The following is a 21,341-nucleotide window of genomic DNA, read 5'->3' as shown; positions in this document are numbered from 1 at the left end:
CATGGAAGTGTTTTTAGGCAAAATTGTGAGTGAGCCCACTCCCTTGGATGAGAAGCAACCCCACACATGAATGATCTCAGGATGCTTCACTGTTGGAATGACACAGGACTCATGGTAGAGTTCACCTTTTCTTCATCTGGACAATCCTGTTTCCAGATGTCCCAAACAGTCTGAAGGCGGCTTCATCAGAGAAAATAACTTTACCCCGGTCCTTGGCAGTCCAGTCCTGGTACTTCCTGCAGAATGCCAGTCTGTTCTTGAAGTTTTTCTTGGAGAGAGAAACACCAGACCATCATCCAAAAGTCTCCCCCTCACTGTGTGTGCAGAAACACTCACACCTGCCTGCTGCCATTCCTTAGCAAGCTCTGCACTGTTGGCGACCCGATCCCGTAGTTGAATCCTCTTTAGGAGACAGTGCTGGCACTTGCTGGACTTTCTTGGGAGCCTGTAGGCTTTCTTCACAGCCACTGAACCTCTCTCCTTGGAGTTCTTGATGATTTAATAAATGGTTGATTTAGGTGCAAACTTACTAGCAGCAATATCCTTGCCTGTGAAGCCCCTTTTGATGCAAAGCAATGATGACAGCACGTGTTTCCTTGGAGGTAACCATGGTTGACAAAAGAAGAATGACTTCAAGCACCACTCCCTTTTAAAGCAACCATTCTGCTCTTCTAATTAAATCAGAAGAGTGATATCAGCTGCCCTGCCTGGTTAACACTTTCTCCTGAGCTAATGATAAGATCATTGAAATGATGCTAGCAGGTCATTTTGTGGCAAGGCTAAAACACAGTGCAAATGAGATTTTTATGAATAAGTTCATTTTCACAGAAAGGACTTTGCAATTAATTGCATTTCACCTGTTCTTCCTCCATCTCTGTTTAGATAGAAGAATCATAAACCAGCAGTTTTCTCTTTGCAGTCACTGAAAACTAACCAACTAACTATTCAGTAATCAATGTGACGTGTTATACAATAAGTCAATCCCCAGATTTCTATCCTATAGAGCTGAAATGTATATAATGTAATTCCTCTGCCTCCAAGTAGCTTTTTCTTTGGCTACATCCACACTACATTGTTTTCATTTTGACATTGTTTTAAAATCAAAATGATCTCCATCCAGACCAAGTGGCAACCCACCGTGACGTCACCCATTGGTTTGTGACCTGCCGTTTTTTAGCCTCGAGTTTGCAATTTGGCCGTCGCCATCTTGATTTTTTGAAACCAGGAGAAACTATATTTGGAGAAGAGGGTAAAGCTGAGGAGTGAGGGGTGGATCTGACCTGAGAGCCCGCCCACCTACACCGGGTATCTGACGGACTGTGCGAGGCTGCTTCGTGTGAATCTGAAATCAGTCATTTTCCATAAGTCAAGGTAAAGTTTAACTTACTTTTAATAGCTAACTGCATGCATGTCCACATTTGGAAAAAAAACACAAACACACAAATTTAATGTACACACGGATAATGAAATGTTATTGTAACTGAAGTTACCGTATGCTAGCTTACACACAGAGTAAGTATGTACTGTATGTAAGCTAACTGTAGAGTAGCAGCAGTATAACATCTTGTGGTAAAACACAACACTGTTGTGTTTTAAAACTGGTTTTGTGAATCAAAGGTTATTGCCTGACTTAATGTGTTAACGATGACAGCAGGTTTTCAGTGTCATTAAGTTACAAAACGATAACGTTATTACAGTGAACTGTTGGTGTCTGTGTCTGTGCTGGAGACCTCCAGACCCAGCAGATCAGCAGAAATGAGCTCATTTACGCCACAGAACAGTGTTACTGATTAATGTTTATTCTCGCAGTACAATCGATCGTCACGTGGAATATCATACATCTCTCACTATTACAGTGTTTCTTCCCAGCCGGCCTAGGTCTGGATTGTTGGGGACAGCTACGTCCAGCATGGAGCCCAGAGAGCTACAGTGACCACGGGGAACGACCTTGGTGATGATGGTGTCTCCATCCATTGTTTTGGCTGCAGTGGTCTTAAGTGGAAGAGCTGTCTAACACCTCTACTACTTGTTACTAAAAATGAGGGCTTTAACAATTTATTATGCAAACTTGTGACAGTTCACCTTTACCTTGATCCATGTTACGGCTGTTGAGCCGTGTGTAGGTGTGGTTGTGTGTTTCCCTCCTCTCATTCCAGGTATCCGCCTTCTTTTTCCCTTCCCCTGTTCTCATGGTAAGTGAACCCACCAGTGTTCACTTAACTAATCAGGTGGCTTGGGTATTTAAAGTTCGAGGAGGAACCTAGTCGGTGCCAGTGGGCCATTCGGCAGCTTGTGAGCTGTGAGCTGTGAGCTGTGAGCTGTGAGCTGTGAGCTGTGAGCTGTGAGCTGTGAGCTGTGAGCTGTGAGCTGTGAGCTGTGAGCTGTGAGCTGTGAGCTGTGTACCGGATTCGGTAGAGTTGTTAACCCTGGTCTTGGTGCTAATTTAATTCTTTGTTGTATCTCTGTTTCAGGCAGAACAACCACTTCCTTCCAAAGAAGTCGGCTTTTCATTGATGTTTCTTTGTGTTAGTCATTGTAAATTATCTTTTTTTTGTATATTTCTGCTTTCCTCCTCTCCTTTTCCCTGGGTTTAAATTTGTGTTACTCCCCACATCCCCTGGCCAAATAGGGACGTAACAATCCACAAAAGTATTTTATTGTTATAAGTTACTGACTTCAGTAAATTTTTTTACATACATTTCCAGTGTTGTTGATGGTTAATGATTATTTTAAATTTAAGTTTTTTAAAGGTGCAATAAAAGTATTTGAGTTGCTTCGTCTAAGTTTGTTGATGGTTTTATGGTATGAATTATATCTGGTATAAATTTTGACAATAGCAACATGCACAGATTGTACAATGCACTGATGGTGGTTTTGACAGAATTTGTAATTAGAAGGCTATTTCTATGTTAGCTTTGATAAACAACATAAATAATACAAATATTTATCAAATGTTAATGTCCCAGAACATTGACAATGAAGGATCAAAAGCCAGATATTTTGTGCTTTCCATGCGTTTTATGTACTTTATGTGCTATGAATTATCAATTTCAATCACACTGAAAACTCATTCACCAATCTGTACTGTTATATTCATCACAAGGTGTATGGTAAATCTGTAAAACCCAGGCAACACTTCTGTAGTTCATGCTCTCAGTACACTTTAATCACATTATATTTATTTAAGATTCCATAAACAAAACTACAATCTCAAATTAGAAAAGCACATTAAACACATTTCAATGACAGTAACAGCAGATATGAACAAAACTAATGTACATAAGCTGTACTTCACTATAAAAAGAAAAACCATAAAAGGACATCAAATATCAATTTCTTTGCTGCTTTCTGAACTTGACTATTTTGAAATCTCACTGTCAGATCTTCAGTACACACCAACGATTTTGTAAGGCTAATATTTCTGAGTTGGTAACGGCAGCACACATCTGCTACAGGAGTCACGTTCTGCTTCTGTTTGCACCTCTGGTTTGACAGTGCCAGCTGTCGTCCTTTAAATGTCAAGTTGGGAAATACTTGTTCTACTTTACTTTACTTCTGTAAATAAAAATGTTATTATCACCTGTCAACAACAGCAGAAGTCAAAAGTAAGAAACTGATCCTTTGAACACCAAAGACAGAGAATATTAAACAAACTTCTACAGAACCGGTCTGTCTTTCCATCAGAGGCACCTGAACTGGAAGTTGTTTTCTGGCATCATCATCACCATCCATCTGATAACGAAGGATGTTGTCCATGCAGCCTCCTTTCTCCACAACCAGATGAATGGAAACAAACACTGTGGTCCATACATGAGGTCCTCTTTCTGTTGGCAGTGGTCATTCAGTTTTTAGCATCGAAACCTTTCAAATTACAGTAGAAGACTTTAGTTCAGACATAACAGATCACAGTTAATCACATACATGAACCAGCTGTCAGGATAAGTGCATGAATGTCTACTTCAGTTGAGGACTATTGTGTGTGAACTTACAGTATCAAATGAATGAACTGCTACATGTTATTTACTAATGTTATTTCCTATATTGTATATTATACATAACACACTAACTGTATTGTGATGAGCGGTGTGAATGAACAGAGTTTTTAAATGGAGATTCTAACGTGTGCCTTTGTGCAAACAGAATTTCTTCTGCAGAGGTAAAAAGAAAGACATCAGTGTAACACAGGACACTTACAGACACACATACAGGGACCTAAGTATGAAAACATGTTGTATTAAACGGTCTTTATTACAACACATCAACACACCACAATTAACACTTGACTTCACTGTGACGTAATCTCTAGGCTACTTCAAATTATGAGAGCATATTTGATTGTCCAGTAACAAGAATATTGGGTCAAATAAAAAGGACAGATCCAATAAATGTTATTGCTACAATCTGCCGCTTGTGAACTGAGGACCTCATCAGAAAATGTAGTATTGCCTTCTGTTGTTCCAGTCGGCTGCTAACCCAGCTAGCTAGCAAGGTGCATTTGTAATTTATCTATACTATGATATCAATTGGAAATTGGGATGCTAATTTTGGCTAGCGAGAAAAGGGTTAAGGTAAAAGTAAAATGTACTTACCAGATAAACTTAACAGCCGATTCGTGAGAGTGTCTTTTGGCTCAACCAGACGCTGAACAACGCTGACATTTTAGACAAACAAAAAGTTAAAACTAACCTTCACGATCTGAAAATACGATGGAAGATCAAAATTTAAACTGTGTGTGGACAACTCGTCAACATTCAACACTACACCCAAAAACAAGTTCATGGCTAATTCAACATCGTCGGGTCTGTGAAAAGGGACTGCTCTTGATTGACAAGTGACAATGTGTCAATCATACGTTCGCCATGCCCCAGTGCATACCCTATACCCTACTTTATCATCTATTTTCCTCTAAAGAGGACTATAGTTTTAAAAATGAACATCATGTTGTATTGAAGAAGACTTTATGCCAGCGATTGAGACCATAAACATGTTATGAAAACGTTTACTCTGGGTCATAAACCAAGTGAGAAGTAGGGCAATTTTCTCATAGGAAGCCAATTATCTTCTCTCAGGTGTACTCAGCTGATTACTTGTAGAATATACTATGAACAAGGAAAGCAAAGGCAGTTGTAGCGGAAAAATGCAGGATTTCAATGGACAAGGTCAGTAACACTTATAATTCATGTTTTCACTACTGGTAGTCGAGGATGATAAGACCGAATCAGGGAGCAACCCAGTGTGTCTACATCATTGTTTCCAAAGGTCTCCACTTACCTGAAGGTGAAGTCACTGAGGGACACCAGCAGAACCATCACCTCTGGGAAGATCCCTGCTGAACCTGCAGTCGAAGATTACTGTTCTGCTGCTTTAGATCAGCCAAGGCCAGCATTGGCACACCTGGCACTCCTGCATATCATCATTCATCAAGCTCAGTACAAAAACCCCGGCTCCTCATCCACTTGTCGCCAGATTGTTTTCCACTCTCACTGTGGTAACTCTCCAAGCCATCGCTAACTCTCTAGTAAAGAAAAGCTTTGCATGATCACTGCTCATTGTTTTTTGGATTGCTCTCACCTGTGTCTCTTTCTCCCTCAGTTATCGCTTGCACCAGTGCTGCTGCCAGCCCCCGCTGAAGCCTCATCTTGATACCCCTCTCATACTCATCTGTCATCTTCACATTGCCTACTCACCGGTCCACCACACCATCCACCTCTGGACACCTCCTAAACCCCACTGGATCCATCTCTTCCCAAATCCCCAAACCCCTAGAAGGACTCGTACTCTCTGTGGCGCATGCTAATAAAAGCATTTTATCATATCACACTAACTGTCTGTGTCTGAATCTGCTGTTCCCCAAATTGTAACAGTTACTAGATAACGATTTGGGATTTTCATTAGTAGATCGTGGTCACTGTGATGGAAATTCTTTTGAGCTGATGAAGACACAATGACCAGGAGTTCAGATGTTTCAGGTATTTATTTACAATAACACCAAGCAGAAAGTGATGAGCAGTACACAGTCAGCTGTGTATCAGAGTAGTGCTACACCAATTTCTGAAGATGTCTTGTCTGACAGTTAGTATATATTCAGATCTCACACAGTTGCAACATTTACCACACCTTACTCCAAATAAGGCTAAACTCTTATCTAAACATTCATGTGTGAAGATGCCATTGGACATCAAAACCCGCATTGTCACAGGTTCTTACCTATTTAATATTACATGTGTCTTGTCCTTTTACCTACTTAGCGCATCCTTGACACTAACTAGATTTGAGTAATATCTTCTAAGTTTATGTTTTCCTTCTACCTCCTTATCTATAAGACCTTCTTTACCCCAGCTAGGATAGTTGTGGCTCCTTCTAGACACAGTCACAATAGAAGATAAACAGTCAAACATTGAAGGTTGTTAATAGCCTGAACTCTCAGAGAATGAGTGAGGCCTAGGAAAAGAAAAGAAACACTGAAAGTGAAGAAAATCTCTGTGACAGTTACCCCCTTTTTGATCATGAGATAAACACTAACTTAAAACCAATTAACTATTTAACTCATTTAATAAAATAAGACATCTGTCAGAATTGAAGTAACACTACTAACAGTCTTAATGAAGATGGAAATGTCAAAGGCACACCAGCTTATGAAATTTAAACCCCCTCTGATGGTATCCATATCAACCGTAAATCACAATACATCCAAGGGATGACTTCTGCCTATAAATCAACTTACAAGAGAATACAATAATGCAATCAAGATGTGAGATAACAATCAAATAAAATAAATCAAACAAACAGTACCAATCATCTCATACCTAACAATTGTAAATTACAATGCTTATGAAAAGTTATTAATTAATTTTATCTTAAACAGAAAATAGAATGGATGCATAAATGATCTGAAAATGACATTAAAATAAATTAACCAAACTCTGATCCATCAATTACTCAGTGCCTTAGTTGATCAGTGCCCATATTTTGGTGTTGCTCAGATTCTTGCGTTGGAGCCAACCAGTGGGTTTTTAAACCACCAGTAGAGGTTGCTTGTTGATCCAGTCCAACGGGAAAAGTTGACTTGCTCCTTTTCCTTTGGATTGAACTTATTTTATCAACCTCCAGTGTCACTTAAAATGATATTCTATTTTCCAATACTCAGGAAGAATGCTTACACAGTTTATTACTGTTCAGTAAAGCAATTTACAAACTAACTGATTAACTAACTATGCCTATCGAACTGAGCACCAACATAATATTGGGATACACATACAAAAGAAAAGAAAAATCCCTTTTTAATTATCCCTCTTGTAGGTTATCAAAACCTAAATCTCTACTCATATGAAACAGTTACCAACTGCCTCTGAGCTTTTGACCCTCACATCCTTGAGACAATTAGAACACTCTTCAGAAAAGACAGTGTTAAAACCAAACATTCTAGCTCTCTTAAACATAATTAATAATGCAAATGAAAATGCATTATAATTGATTAAAAACTCTCAAAATATACTCTTGAAGATTAAAACAATTATTAAAACCTCTTAAAATGTAAAAATGATTGTTGTGCACAGGTAGGAGCAGATTGGTTATTGGGAAATAATTTTAGAATGATCAAATATTTCTATAAATTGTTAATTATTCATAATTATTATTAAAGATCCTGTAAAGCAAATTCACTGATTTGTTTATAAAATCAGTATATATGTGGGAGAACTAATTCTGAAAACGTGTGAAACATGAAACTTGTGTGGTACTGAATTGTGCAGTTATACTGTTAAACTGTATTTCATAATTTTTGTGTTGAGCATTTTTTTGGGTGGGCCCTAAACGGGGTACTGGTGACGCACTTGGACCCCCACTTAGCATATCCTGCCCCTAAAGCTGTAACGGTATAAAAGTACGGAACGGACTGGCATCAGTGGTTCTCCCCCCTCTCCCGCTGGTTAGCTATGCCTTGCCTCCCAAAATGTGTCTTTCCTAGATGCAGCAATACCAACGGTGTGGTGTTATTAGTAATTTGAGAATAATGTATGAATAGATAATCATTGTTACTCACTCATGATATTTTCCTTCTTTTCATGACCAGAAGGATAGTATAGGATAGATCTGCTTCATCCTCTCATCAAATACCCATTTTCCACTAAAATTAGCAGGTATAAGTGGGCTCTTAAATGCGGGTAAACTCATTATTAAAAGCCGATACACTCCTTTTTCACAGCCAGTTGAGTTTGTCTTTCTTTTTGATCTCAGGACACACAACTGCAGGGAGTGATGTCATCACTGCACTTAGAGCACACAAACACAGAAACAGTGGAGGGAGAGTGAGCTGCTAGCCGCCCTGCAAACTGGTAAAAGTCTGTCAAAGTGTCGGGGCCTCCGTATGAGATGTTTCGATCTGTGATTGTGTCTTTTTAAAACTTTCAGAGCTGCAGCTCAGTTTTTCATCCCCATGATCAGTGTAGCCGCCGAGTTTTTGGTGTAACAGCGCCATGTTGGACAGGTGACAGGTGTGTGTCTGTGTCCTCTGAGAGACGTTACAGCAGGAAAAGAGGCGAAAATTAGTGGGTTCACCCTTGTTTTGTGTGTACATCAATGCTGATTGGAGCCGATCAGAGCAGGAGCCAATAAATACCCGTGTCTACTGCAAATTAATTTATCACTGCCGACAGAAGCCCAATGTTAGTGGGTCTTAGCTGGTTTTTTGACCAGTGAAAATGGGCTTAGTTAGCTCCTTGTATAGCTTATAAGCTAGTTCTCTGGCCGATGCCGGCATCGAAATAGATAAGGTCCAGGGCATCGTACAATTTAGAGCAATTTGTAATGTGAAAATATGTACAACACGTGTGTGTGTATGTATGTGTATGTATGTGTGTGTACAATCAATATAGCTATTGGACGCAGTCATGTTTACTTTCAGCATAGATTTGTTAGACCTTTAAGTGATGAGGAAGCTTTCCAGACATTGGCGTGGTTTCAGTGCCTCCAGCAGACACGACCCCAGCGTTCCAGAGTTTGAAACCTAATTTTATATATTTGACAATATTTTTATTCATTCAAATTTGGCAGGAGGTTTAATATGCCATTTTTCTGTGGTTTACCAGACCTAAAGGTGTGACACACTGAGGGGGTGATCACCTGTATGTAAATACAGTTGCTACAGTTGTTACAGGCATTGCAGTCATGTTTACAATAAAGCAAAAGAAAGTAGGACCAAATGCATTTGAATGCAGAGACCTCACAGTGTAACACCTATGATGAAGTTATCGGGGGGGCAGGAAGGGCCCCCCAGATTAAATCGGTTAGCAAGGTAGTGGTATTGTAAGACAGTTAAGGAAATTAACAAGGTAAGACAGACAGGTGCCAAAGTCCCCACTACACAAAATGTCTATTTTCTTCCTCAGTGTGTATGTAGATAGGTGTAAATGTGTATGTAAAAATGTGTGTGTGTGAGTGAGCGAGACTGAGATCATGTGTGCGGTGTCGTCACACAGAGCTAGATGGCAGGTTCCACTACGAGTTTGAATGAGGGAAGTGGAACAATGGGGAATAATGTGATTATAACTAGAAATGGCGTCAGGGCAAGCCAAATTACTGCCACGCTGTCTGGCTCTGTGTATGCCGGCATTTGTGTGTGTGTAAGTGTGAACCAAAGAAGTAAAGAGGGAGAAAGGAAAGTGTCAGGATATAGCAGGGAAAAATTCTAGTTCTAGTGCCACACAGTAACAAGGCAGGTGAACTTGGCAATGGTCTTTCAACTAGCAAAGACCTCAGTTATCAGGTTAGCAGTGGCACAAAGCAGCGATGTGGAGAAGTATGAACTTCACCACAGCAACAACAGTAATTAAGCAGCACAACACAGTATTTTCTGCAGTGTTTAGCAATCACAGGACACGATGGTCCAACAAAAGCTTAATACTGATAGGAAAACACAGCAAGATACACACTATAATATCTATCTTCCAAGTCTCTGCCCAGACATAAGCCTCTTACTTTAAGTCGCTCCGATGATTGGAGTGTGTAATATTCTGCTCCTATAGCTCCAGGGCGTTCCTTGGATGAAAGCTGGAAGGGCCCTTGTCTCACTCCTCTATGATCGTGGCAAGCTGTTTCCTCTGTGGCAGTCTTTTTGCTTGACCTGTGAGTTGAAGACTCGTGGCCTAAGTCTTAGAGATGGAAAGTCAAACGTTTGATTTGGTTGCTCACTTCGGCAGCTGAGTTACATAGAAAAGCCTGGAGTAGCTCTAACAGTAACAACAGAGCATGGGAAAAAGCCCATGCAGGGTTTTCCTTTATTACCTGAGTGACATCACCAGGGAGTTCTGGGGATTCCCGGGGGTTCTGGTGTTTCGTCCAGTGAGAATCCAGAGCTTGAATTTAAAACCAAGAATTTCACAGTTTTACAGCTGTTTTTACCACAGCTGTAAAACTAATTCAGGCTTCTGGGTTTACCCTCTAATTTTTTTGGTCTCAGCACTTGGCATAAGATCCCAACATGATGAATGCAAAGTCAAGATTATTAGTTCAAAATTCCAAAATCTATGATTGAAAGTAATTTCAATAATATTGTAATAAAACCTCATTATTCCCTGTCTTTTCTTAAAAATCTTTTTTCAATTAAAAAGAGCAAAATATCTTGATTAGTGAACAATACAGCATAAAAGAAATGTCAGATAGCAGTATCTGCACTGTCTTCCATTCTGGATGATAAAGTCATTTCAGTTGAACAATTTGTAGTCTGCTTTAATAAATGGAATCAGATTGAGAATTGGCAAATGTATAGAACTTGGCATATTCTGGCATATCTAGCAATTGCTGAGATTTCTTTCATGAGGGTTATGACGGACATTAGCGAGATTAGATGTGACTTCAGTCTTAGCAGGTAAAGTATTTATGTTTGCGAGGGGATGATCGGCCAAAATAACCATGGGCTACCATGACCATCACCTTGAACATTACTATTAATCTAATGTCTTTTTGCTTCCTTTAACCTTTGTGGGTAACTGGGGCTCCAAGTCGTGCAATCTGGTGCCCATGATAGTTGTTGCTCAGTGAAACGCCACAATTCTGAATTCTTTGATTAGGACCAATGTACTGAACCCTCATTGTGTGTTGTGCAATTTGTTCAACCGTAAAAAACTCTGAACTCAGTATGTTCCCCCACCACCAACCATCAACATGTCACTTTGACTGAAGGGCACAGCCACACATTCATCACAATCTAGACCTATTCGTAATGTTCGACACAGATAGCACAGATACCATGGATACCGTCATTAATTTTTTTAATCTTCTGACAAGTAGCCGAACCGTTAACTGACCTTGTGTGCTTTTCATGAAACCAATGAGTTGTTCTGAATGAGCTGTTCTTAAAGTTTATACAGTGAGATTGTTTGTGGAATTGTACAAGACTAGCGATTCTCCAAGCCTATTATTTTGTTTTGAGATTTAAAGACTGTTAAGAACTTTTTTTCTGTTTGTGCGTTTAAGTCTCTCCTGTTGAACTGTCGGCCTTCCCCATGTTTCAACACGCAAGCACTGCCCACACAAGAGCTGTTCATTCATTACACTGTCTTTAGCTTACACACAATTGCACTGGATCGTCTTTCAGTTTCGCAAACATGCATCTTCTTTTGATCAGCGTGCTTTATTTTTAACTACTGAAGAAAACTCATTTCCAGCTCAAGTTAAGTGTGTCTGTATGTTAACGTTAAAACTAAGGATATACTCAAATGTACTACTATTATATTTTTATTTACTGTGGTCTTTATAGTCAATTTACCTGTGGAAATATGAAGCCGCAGCTTTATTCAGAAGCACTCTCTGTTCTGTGCATGCAATCATCTCACTCATCATGTACAGATGTATTCCTCTACTTGCCTCAGCTACTGGCTTTATAGATACTGATGCCCAAGTTGGGAACACTGCTGCTGCTCCAGCCGCTGCTGTTCCTACCCTGGCTTCTGTCCGAGAGAACCCCTGGCTCCACTACGTTACACCCAGAGCACTGGAAAGTGGTCACTGGTTGCAAAAAGAAGATGAGGCTATCCCTTCCCTCTTCCCACGTTCCCTAACACATGATATCCAGCTGGTGAACTGATATGACATCTTGGGTGAAGCGTTTCCTCCACTAGCAGTGTATCAGCGATCTCTGCTGATACTATCACCTCCATCCTCTCCACCTCCCAGGTCAAATACCCTAATAATGCCTCTAATACTGGCCCTCTGCCAACTTCACTGCACGTCCGCTGCAAAATGGGGCTGCAGCTCAGTCTCCAATCTGAAACCAACTATGAACGCAGGCCCAGCTGCTATCCAATGAAGGAGGTCACAGTGCCAGATCTCATCTCACCATCATCATGCAAAACAAGAGTCCTCACCACTGACCTGTCAATCCCCAGCTTCCAAGCAACTAAAGTTATCAGTACCCAAGCCACCCTCTTTATCCACCTTTACATCTCCTAATTCTGAACAAGATATTCTATCAATCACCCCCCTTGGATCATTTCATAAACAGTTTAAATTCTGTGGCAAATAAACATGCCCAATTTAAAAAACAAAAACTTAAGGTCCAGTCCTTGGTTCACCTTTAATCTATCATCTTTGCTCCAATCAAAAGATAAAAAGATCCTAATGTTATGGAGCACTTCTTGCTATTGACTCCAAGAAAGCAACAGGTGAAGACGGCCTAGACCCTTTTCTTCTGCAGCTCTCTGTTCTATTAATCTCAGAAGGCATAACGCATATTTTTTACTTAATCATTTTATCAGGTACAATTCCCAAAGTATGAAAGGTTGCCCATGTTACTCCATTACATAGAGGAGAAACAAACAATGACCATAACTACAACCGTCCAATTTCTAAATTATCCTGTCTGGCAAAGATTCTTGGAACATTACTTGAATATCAAATTAAGACTTGTCTAACTAAATATTCTGTGTTACGCACTCTTCAGTCTGGACTCAGGGCCAACCATAGCACCATCTCTGTAACATCTTTAATTTTAAATGATATAGTGACTGGGGTGGATGAAAAGAAGCATTGTGGTGCCTTGTGCTTCAACTTGTCAAAAGTTTTTAATTTAGTTGACCATGCCCTGTTTCTACAGAAACTATTTAAAATTGGTTGTGACCCGATTACTTAAAGGTGGTTCCAGAACTGCCTATCTGATAGACAGCAATGTGTGAAAGCAGGTAATATCCAATCCACTTTCTTACCACTAACAAAAGGGTTCAATCAGGGTTCAGGGTTCAATTTTAGGGCCAGTTCTGTGTGTGTTCACTGTGGTAACACTTCAGGCCACCTAACCTCTCTAGTGGACTTAATGTGTGCTTGGTCTCTTGTTACCTGCTTGGATTGAACCTTACCTGTGTCACCTCTCCAGTGTGTCCAGCTTCAGCGCTGCTGCCTACTCCTGTTGGGAAACTCACCTACCCACTATTCTGCCACGACCTGCTATACCACTCACCTGCAGCCTCCCTCACCGCTCCGCCATTACTGGCCACACTGCTCACCTGCAGACTCTATGCTGCTTCTCCATCGCCTGTCACACTACTTACCTCCAGTCTCCATTATGGCTGCTTGATTGATCTCCAGCCCCTCTGCATTCCCATAGCGTCATCATATATATATATATATATATATCATGTGCACCTGGATGGTGGAGGCAGCACTGTGAGAATCACATTCTTTGATTTCTCTAGTGCTTTTAACACCATCCAGCCGCTGCTGCTGAGTGAGAAGTTGCGGGGGATGGGTGTTGACACCTCCATTGTCTCCTGGATTGCTGACTACCTGACGGGCAGGCCACAGTTTGTCCGTCTGGGCAGTCTCCTGTCTGACACGGTGGTTAGCAGTACAGGAGCTCCACAGGGGACTGTGCTGTCCCCTTTCCTCTTCACCTTATACACCACAGACTTTCAATTCAACTCCGAGTCATGTCACCTGCAGAAATTTTCTGATGACTCGACTGTTGTTGGGTGTATAGGTGGGGGAGGGGAGGGGGAGTACAGAGCAGTGGTGGACAGCTTTGTGGAGTGGGCTGGACGCAACCGCTGAATGTCGGCAAGACCAGAGAGATGGTGATCGACTTCAGGAGAAAGAGGATGGCTTCACAGCCACTGTGCATTCTGGGGGAGGATGTGGAGGAGGTTGAGGACTACAAGTACCTGGGCGTCAACATCAACAGACTCTACTTCCTGAGGAAGCTGAGATCCTTCAACGTGTGCAGCAAGATGTTGGAGATGTTCTACCAGTCTGTTGTTGCCAGTGTACTTTTCTTTGCCATGGTTTGTAGGGGGAGCTGCATCGGAGCCAGCGACACCAACAGACTCAATAAACTGATCAGGAGGGCTGGCTCCGTTATTGGCTGTAAACAGGACACTGTGGAGGCCGTGGTGGAGAGGAGGACACTGAACAAACTGTTATCCATCATGGATAACCCTGACCACCTTCTCCACCAAACACTGGATTGACAGCGGAGTTCCTTCTCCAACAGACTGCTACAGCTCCGCTGTCGAAGGGACAGATACAGGAAATCATTCCTGCCACAAGCCATCACCCTATATAATAAATCTGTTTAAATAAATAATAATAAATTGTACATATTGTAAGTTATGCTGCTGCTACAACGCAACAATTTCCCAGTTTGGGATCATTAAAGTACTTTGATTGATTGATTGATTGATAATCTCCTGTGGCTTTGTCAACAGTAAAAGTCAGTAACCACCAAGCATGTTCTGAGTCTGAATCTGCTCTGGTGTCCTAAACTGAGTTAATACCAAAACTTAACAGAACAATCTGGCCAGCATGGTGCCTGCAGATCAAGATTCAATCAGAAACACACTAGCTGCACAAGGAACTTGAAAAGCATGGAAAAATGTTGTAGGGCATAATCAAATATTTCAAATCTTTAAGTGCCCGTGTAGCGCAACAAGAGATCACGTGTCTGCAGGGTTGGGAGGGATTGTGCATTTACTGTTGATCAACTGGACACACTCTTTCAGTTTGTCCGAGTTTGCCAAAAGCCAAGGCTCACTGTGGACTGGAGGAGAATCGGTAAGCCAAATCTCCTCATCCTCCACCTGCAATCCACCACAGCACACACAGCTGGAGGCTGCGCTCATTCTGGAAAAAACTACTGTTTCTCTCAAAGTTCTGATAGACTCTGGTGCTGATGATAACCTCCAGGACACCACATTTGCCTCACAACAAAGTATTTAAATTTAAATACTACCTACACCTAAAACAGTAACCACCCTAGATGGCAGACTCCTCTCACGTCACCCACCAGACTGTTCCCTTATCTCTCCTCCCGTCTGGCAATCAGGCAATCAAGGTGATCCAGTTCTTCCTGATCCCCTCTCACAACTCCATCTTCCAGGTTCCGTCTTGTCACCACGACCTGGCAGAGGTTTGCAATAAGCATAAAGTGCAGTCCCTGCCACCACACGTTTGAATAATCTCTCTCACCCGGAATGGGTACAGAAGTACATTCATGAGTCACTGGCTGCAGGACTCATTTCCTCCTCGTCTCCAGTTGGCACAGGATTGTTCTTTGCAGGGAAAAAGATGGCTCCTTGGATACTTGCATTGATTATACCCGACTCAATAACATCACCATTAAAAAATAAACACCCACTCTGCCTCATTGATTCAGCCTTCAGACTCCTTCACCAAGCCATCCGCTTAGTGCTTACCACCTGAGGGATGAGGGGGATGAATGCAAAACAGCCATTAACACACCACTTGGACATTTTGAGTATTTAGTGACGCTTTTTGGGCTCACCAATGCACCGGCGGTTTTCCAAGCCCTTGTCAATGACGTTCTGAGAGACATGTGAAACTGTTTTGTGTTAGTGTATTTGGATGATATGCTGATCTTTTCCAGAAACCCTCAAGAACACCAGCAGCACATATGGTTAGTACTCCAGTGTCTCCTTGAAAATAAATTGTTTGTCAAAGTGGAGAAATGTGAGTTTCACGTTTCCTTTGGGTTGGCCATTGGTAGTTGTCAATTATTGGCTATCAAAAATGAAATGTATAAAATATTAATATTAGAAATATTAATATTAAATAACAACTCCCAAATTACTTGCAGTTATTCTCGGGGGCAACACCCTTAATGGCAAAAGATAGCCAATATTGTGCAGTCTCAAAATGATTACTGTTGATTTGGAACTTTGATTAATAATTACAACCAAAATTACCACAACAAAGTAAGTAAAGTTGAAGGATGCAAGTTCTACTGAGATTGGCAAGATTCTTCTTTGTGCAACATTAAAGACACCAGTACATATTTTTAAAGACATTTATTTACAATGTAAGAACATACAATGATTCATCTACTAAGTATCTACAGGTGTGTGTGGGTGTGCGTGTGTCTGAGTGTCTGTTTGTGGGGATACAGAGGTAAAATGGCTGAATCATGATGTGTCATCCTGACAGCAGAATGTATTGTCCATTTGTCAGTTCATTCAGGTTTTAACATCTGGGCATTTGCCAACACTATCTATCTTGGCTAAGCAAGAACAGTTATCAGATTACAAAACACAATCCAGATAACAATCACAAGAATGACATTGCATACCTAACTAACTTGTGTTTCTCAGGCACTCATGTAGTTAGTGAAAACAGGAAAGATGGTCATGATAATTTGTTAAGATGAGACACAGACAGAGTGGCACCTAGAAAGATAAGGTTTGAGGTCTGGGTGAGTGTGCCAACATATATGCAATGTCCTGAGTTTGTGTCAGATATCAGGACATACAGTATGTGTAACTACCTGTGATGTCATGGTGGGCCGAGCTAGTTTTGGTACGACTGATCTCACTAACAAAATACAACTATGGAGTTATTCAAGGGTGCCTGCAAAGTTGACAGTTGTGTCTGAATTGAACTGTTTGAGTTTGTTGCTGCAGCTGACCATACCTCACCTATGATAACCATCTCCTCTCTCCCCCCTTCTCTCTGCCCCCCTCACTTCTCTTACCAATTACTATCTCCAACTTTGACTACAAAGAATCAGGACCCTCCCTGAGTGCCTGGGAGCAGTTTCAGGTTGGGAGACAGTGCCTAGTAGTCAGCCTAATGTTATCATTCTTATAGGTCAGTACGGGGCAGCTGAATACTGCAGCATTGAGAGCTAAACGCAATGAAAATGAAGAAACTACATCTTTCTCAATTTGACATCACCTGCTACAAATACTCACAACACAAAAAATTCACAAACATTTTGCAGATACATACCACTGCCAAATACCACCACTCTGGCTGGCCCTGACAATGGGATGCAAAAGTCACAACACAAATACAAAAGTCACAGTACAAATGCAAATGAAGCCACAACAGAAGTGAGCAGTTAACCGTATACACTATTACAATAACAATAAATATACATAGTAAAACATTTCTTATTTGTGACAATCACATAGTGACATTAATCAGTTATCTAACAATAATGTTTCACTTACTTCTCAAACTGCTTCAGAAACTTTTCCAGTCGAAATAGAATAATTGATCGAAAGTGTAGCTGAGTGATTGGTATTCATCCTATTTTCTGAGCAGTGAGTCTCCAGTTCAACTCCCAGTTGGCCGGTCGTAGCCGCAGACCGGTCTGGGTTGACAGGCTGACCCGTGTCCACTGCCAAAAAAGCTTACAATAAGCATGTGTCCATTTAAACTGTCACTCTGCAGCTGAATGCAGTTTAACACAACATTGAAATGTTCAAATATTCACATTTTTTACACTATTCCTATTACTTGTTTAAATCATGGGTCTTGCACATGTGGCGGGGCGAGCACGAGGGGGAGGAGAATACACACAAACACACACCCCTAGGTTTTATACATTACACATATGGTAATCCGACAACGCCACCCTGGGAATTTCACCCAAGGAATTGTGAACCCTCAATTGATACCAGATATTTTAGAAAGGCTTACAGGTTCGTTCTACTCAGGAGGCCGGAGACATGGTTCCATCCATCAATAATATTTATTAACAATTTAGTAACATCAGGATAATCATTAAAAACACAATTCACTCAATAGCAGGGTAACTGAAAGTAACTGGAGCTTAGGGGGCTTACTAGTGGTAGGGTAGGCCCAAAAAAGGGGGATCCCAGGAGAAGTCACCCGAAAGCACATGTACATACACACACCCACACAAGTGGAGTCAACGCTGGGAGACTCAAGACACTGCACACAAAAAGAGGGCTCCACCACCAAAGGACACCAGCCCCACCACCACCGCAGGTACCCAGCTCCTAAAACAAACAAAACATAATTAAGGCATTACAACTTCCAACATAAGATATAAACCATGCAGTGGCCAAATGCTGAAACCTTAACACTGGTTATCAGCAGCTCTCAAAATGGCCTCCTGCCAGTGGGGTCACCAAAGAAAAAAAAGGAAAGTAAACTAATAAAAAATAGACTAAAGAAAAGAAACTAATTAGTGCTAAATGATCAATTCAATTAGTAAATCAGCACATATATAACGATACATTAACATGAAAATGAAGAGTAGTAATATCTTACAAATCCTATGTATAACAAAATAAACTACAAGACTATTTGTGGATGAACAGCTGTGTGACTGCACTCACACAACGTAAACCATACCTGATTAAGGCTGCTTAGATGGCAGCTGTATTACTGAAACGGGTAATAAATCACAAATAATACAAACAATAAGAAAAGTAACCAACCATACGGAAAAATAGGTACAAAATTACAAATAAATCAGAACATCGCAAAATACAATCCTGCACAATCACATTTCTTCCCATTCACACTTAGAAAAAACGGGCCCAAGTTAAAATAAACACAGACACATTAAACGATTACAGGCCGAACAACAGCCAGAGGCAAAGCAGCAGCGTCCCTGCTGTGTGCGCCACGGCAGCAGCCGTCGCTCCAACAAGGCTGCGCACACCAACAGCAGGCCAGTTCCTACAATGCATGCAGATCAAATTAGACCACGATAATAAAATAAAATAGAAAACTAATGTTAGAGTAGGCTACATACCAATCGGGCCGCGTGAGCTCTCACCCGCAGGAAGACAAGGGAATCTGCAGGCGCTAGTCTGATCCAGCAGTCATTACCTAAAGCACAACTGTTGGTAAAATACCATCGGCAGGGAGTTTGCGGCACAATGAAACTGGGGAGGAACCTACCAGCGGCGATCAGCAGTAAATTCACTGCTCAGAACACGGGAAGCAACAGCCAGGAGATCTATAAAGTCATAAGCAACCAATATAAGCAGCCTCGCAACAAGGACGTGCCAAATTGCAAACAACGGCGACTCTCTCCTACCTGCGACAAAGCGGAAGCAAGGGGCACCGGAAACGAGGCGCGCGCTCTCAGCAGAAACGAAAGAGCACCCGAGAGTCACCTGCTTTTATAGTGCGTCCCCTTATGGTGATTGGCCAATAATTATGGAGTGATCTAACAGAAAGATCCTCTTACGCCAAAAGCCACTACAACAAATCTTTATTCTGCTACAATCTACCCCCGCTTCTTGCATCGTCGCCCCGACGATGGACAAAGACAAATTACACTAGCACCAAGGTCTGAAAAGAGCAACTACTCCATTAGACACAGGATCAAGAGGGTTTGCAGCCCCTTGCACCAACTGCCCCATGGGCCTAGGAAGATGGTGAATATTAGAATGCTGGCCCACTGTTGACCGTGTTGTCCTCCGCACTGACACATCACTTGTGTCAGTGTAACTGGTGGATGGGATGGCCACGGAGACTGGTGATGGAGCATTTGTTGCTAGGAGTGGAGCCAAGGAGGGACCTGGCTCTGTGGAGGTTGAGTCAAGGCATGCAGGTAGCAATCGAGGAGCGGCTTGGCTTTCAGTAACCGGACCAGTGGGTGGCTGGGCCGAGTGAACATGAAAAGCCTCTGAGTTCATAAACAGCAGGTCACCATCACATGACAACTCCTCATCGGAAGCCAGCTCATTGATGCATGATGGACTATTGGTAGCAGCGTGACTGGGGGGGTTCGCGCCAATAACAGCCTTTAACAAGGTGCGATGGACATGCTTCACCTTGGTTGGATCATCCACTGGTGCAATAGTATATACTGCTCCATCCTTCCTGGGTTCTTTACAGACTCTGTACATCACAGAACTCCACCGATCTTGGATCTTGTGACGCCCTCTGGCACCGTAGTCACGTAGGAACACCAACTGACCCTCCATCAGTGGTGCAACTTGAATGTGTCGATCATAATTCTGCTTCCGGCGCTGGGCAGAAAGCTTCAGCCGTTCCTGGGCCCCTTCAAACGCCATCTGGAGCCGGGCCTTGTGTTCCAGAATCCACTCATGAACACCTCCACTGACAGGATCCTGAACTCTGCCCAACAGAAAATCAACTGGCAGCCTTGGTTCCTGCCCAAACATAAGGAAAAAGGGAGACTCACCAGTTGCTTGATGGGGGGTGGTGTTATAACAATAGAGGACCTGGGGCAAACAGGAGTTCCAGTCCCTCTTATGGGACACAGGCAAAGCACGCAACAGGTTGTGGAGGGTCCGATTAAAACGTTCACACTGGCCATTTCCAGCTGGGTGATATGGGGTGGTACGTGACTTCACAATCCCATAGAGACCACAAAGCTGCTGAATGAGGGAGCTCTCAAAATTGCGGCCCTGATCGGAGTGTATTCGGGCAGGGACACCAAACTTCGAAAACCACTCCACCACCAGCACCTGGGCCACTGTGGAGGCCCGTTGATCACGGGTGGGGATGGCCAGGGTATATTTGCTAAAGACATCAGTCATCACCAAAACATTTTCCATTCCATTACCAGCCGGCTCTAGAAGGGTGTAGTCAATGGCCAGAATTTCATTAGGTCGCGAGGCCAGGAGATGTCCCATAGAGCTCCGTGCAGTTGGCTGAGTGTCTTTGGCAACTTGACATCGCTCACAAGCCTGACACCACCGTGCTACCTCAGTGGACATACCTGGCCAGTAGCACCGGGACCGAAGAAGGGCCAAAGTCCTCTCCACACCTTGATGGCCATGATCCTGGTGAACCCGAGTCAGCACCTCCTGTATTGAAGCAGCAGGCAGCAGCAGCTGGAACACTGCTTCCACCCCATCCGGGCGAAAGACCTGGCGGTACATAACTCCATCTCGCTCAAGCAGGCGATCCCACTGCCGAAGTAGCGTCAAGGCCGGCTGTGACAACTGTTTCCTCTCCTCATGGCTGGGTTGCCGCTTTTGCCTCCAGAACACCAAGACTTCCTGAATAACTGGGTCGGCCTGTTGGAGGGCACAAATGTCAGAGAGCGTGTTTTGAGGCAAGACAGAAACAGCCGCTTGAGTTACCTCGATCGTTTCTGGTTG

The 21,341-nt window shown here is 42.2% G+C and overlaps 2 protein-coding genes across 3 annotated transcripts in view; one reads left to right on the top strand and one right to left on the bottom strand.

The window, feature by feature from the left end:
• The window catches only part of LOC139618429 (interferon-induced very large GTPase 1-like), a 266,067-nt gene that overhangs the window by 41,495 nt on the left and 203,231 nt on the right, over positions 1-21,341 (top strand). The gene's annotated exons all lie outside the window — the stretch shown is intronic.
• Positions 1-21,341, bottom strand: part of LOC139618456 (galectin-2-like) — a 98,595-nt gene that overhangs the window by 49,925 nt on the left and 27,329 nt on the right. The window lies entirely within an intron of this gene.

This window comes from Trachinotus anak, unplaced genomic scaffold, assembly GCF_046630095.1.
Source record: "Trachinotus anak isolate AG129_WGS33_773 ecotype Australia unplaced genomic scaffold, CSIRO_AGI_Tana_v1 ptg000003l, whole genome shotgun sequence".
In the NCBI taxonomy this organism is placed as follows: domain Eukaryota; kingdom Metazoa; phylum Chordata; class Actinopteri; order Carangiformes; family Carangidae; genus Trachinotus; species Trachinotus anak.
This window is presented reverse-complemented; position numbering and strand designations above follow the sequence as displayed.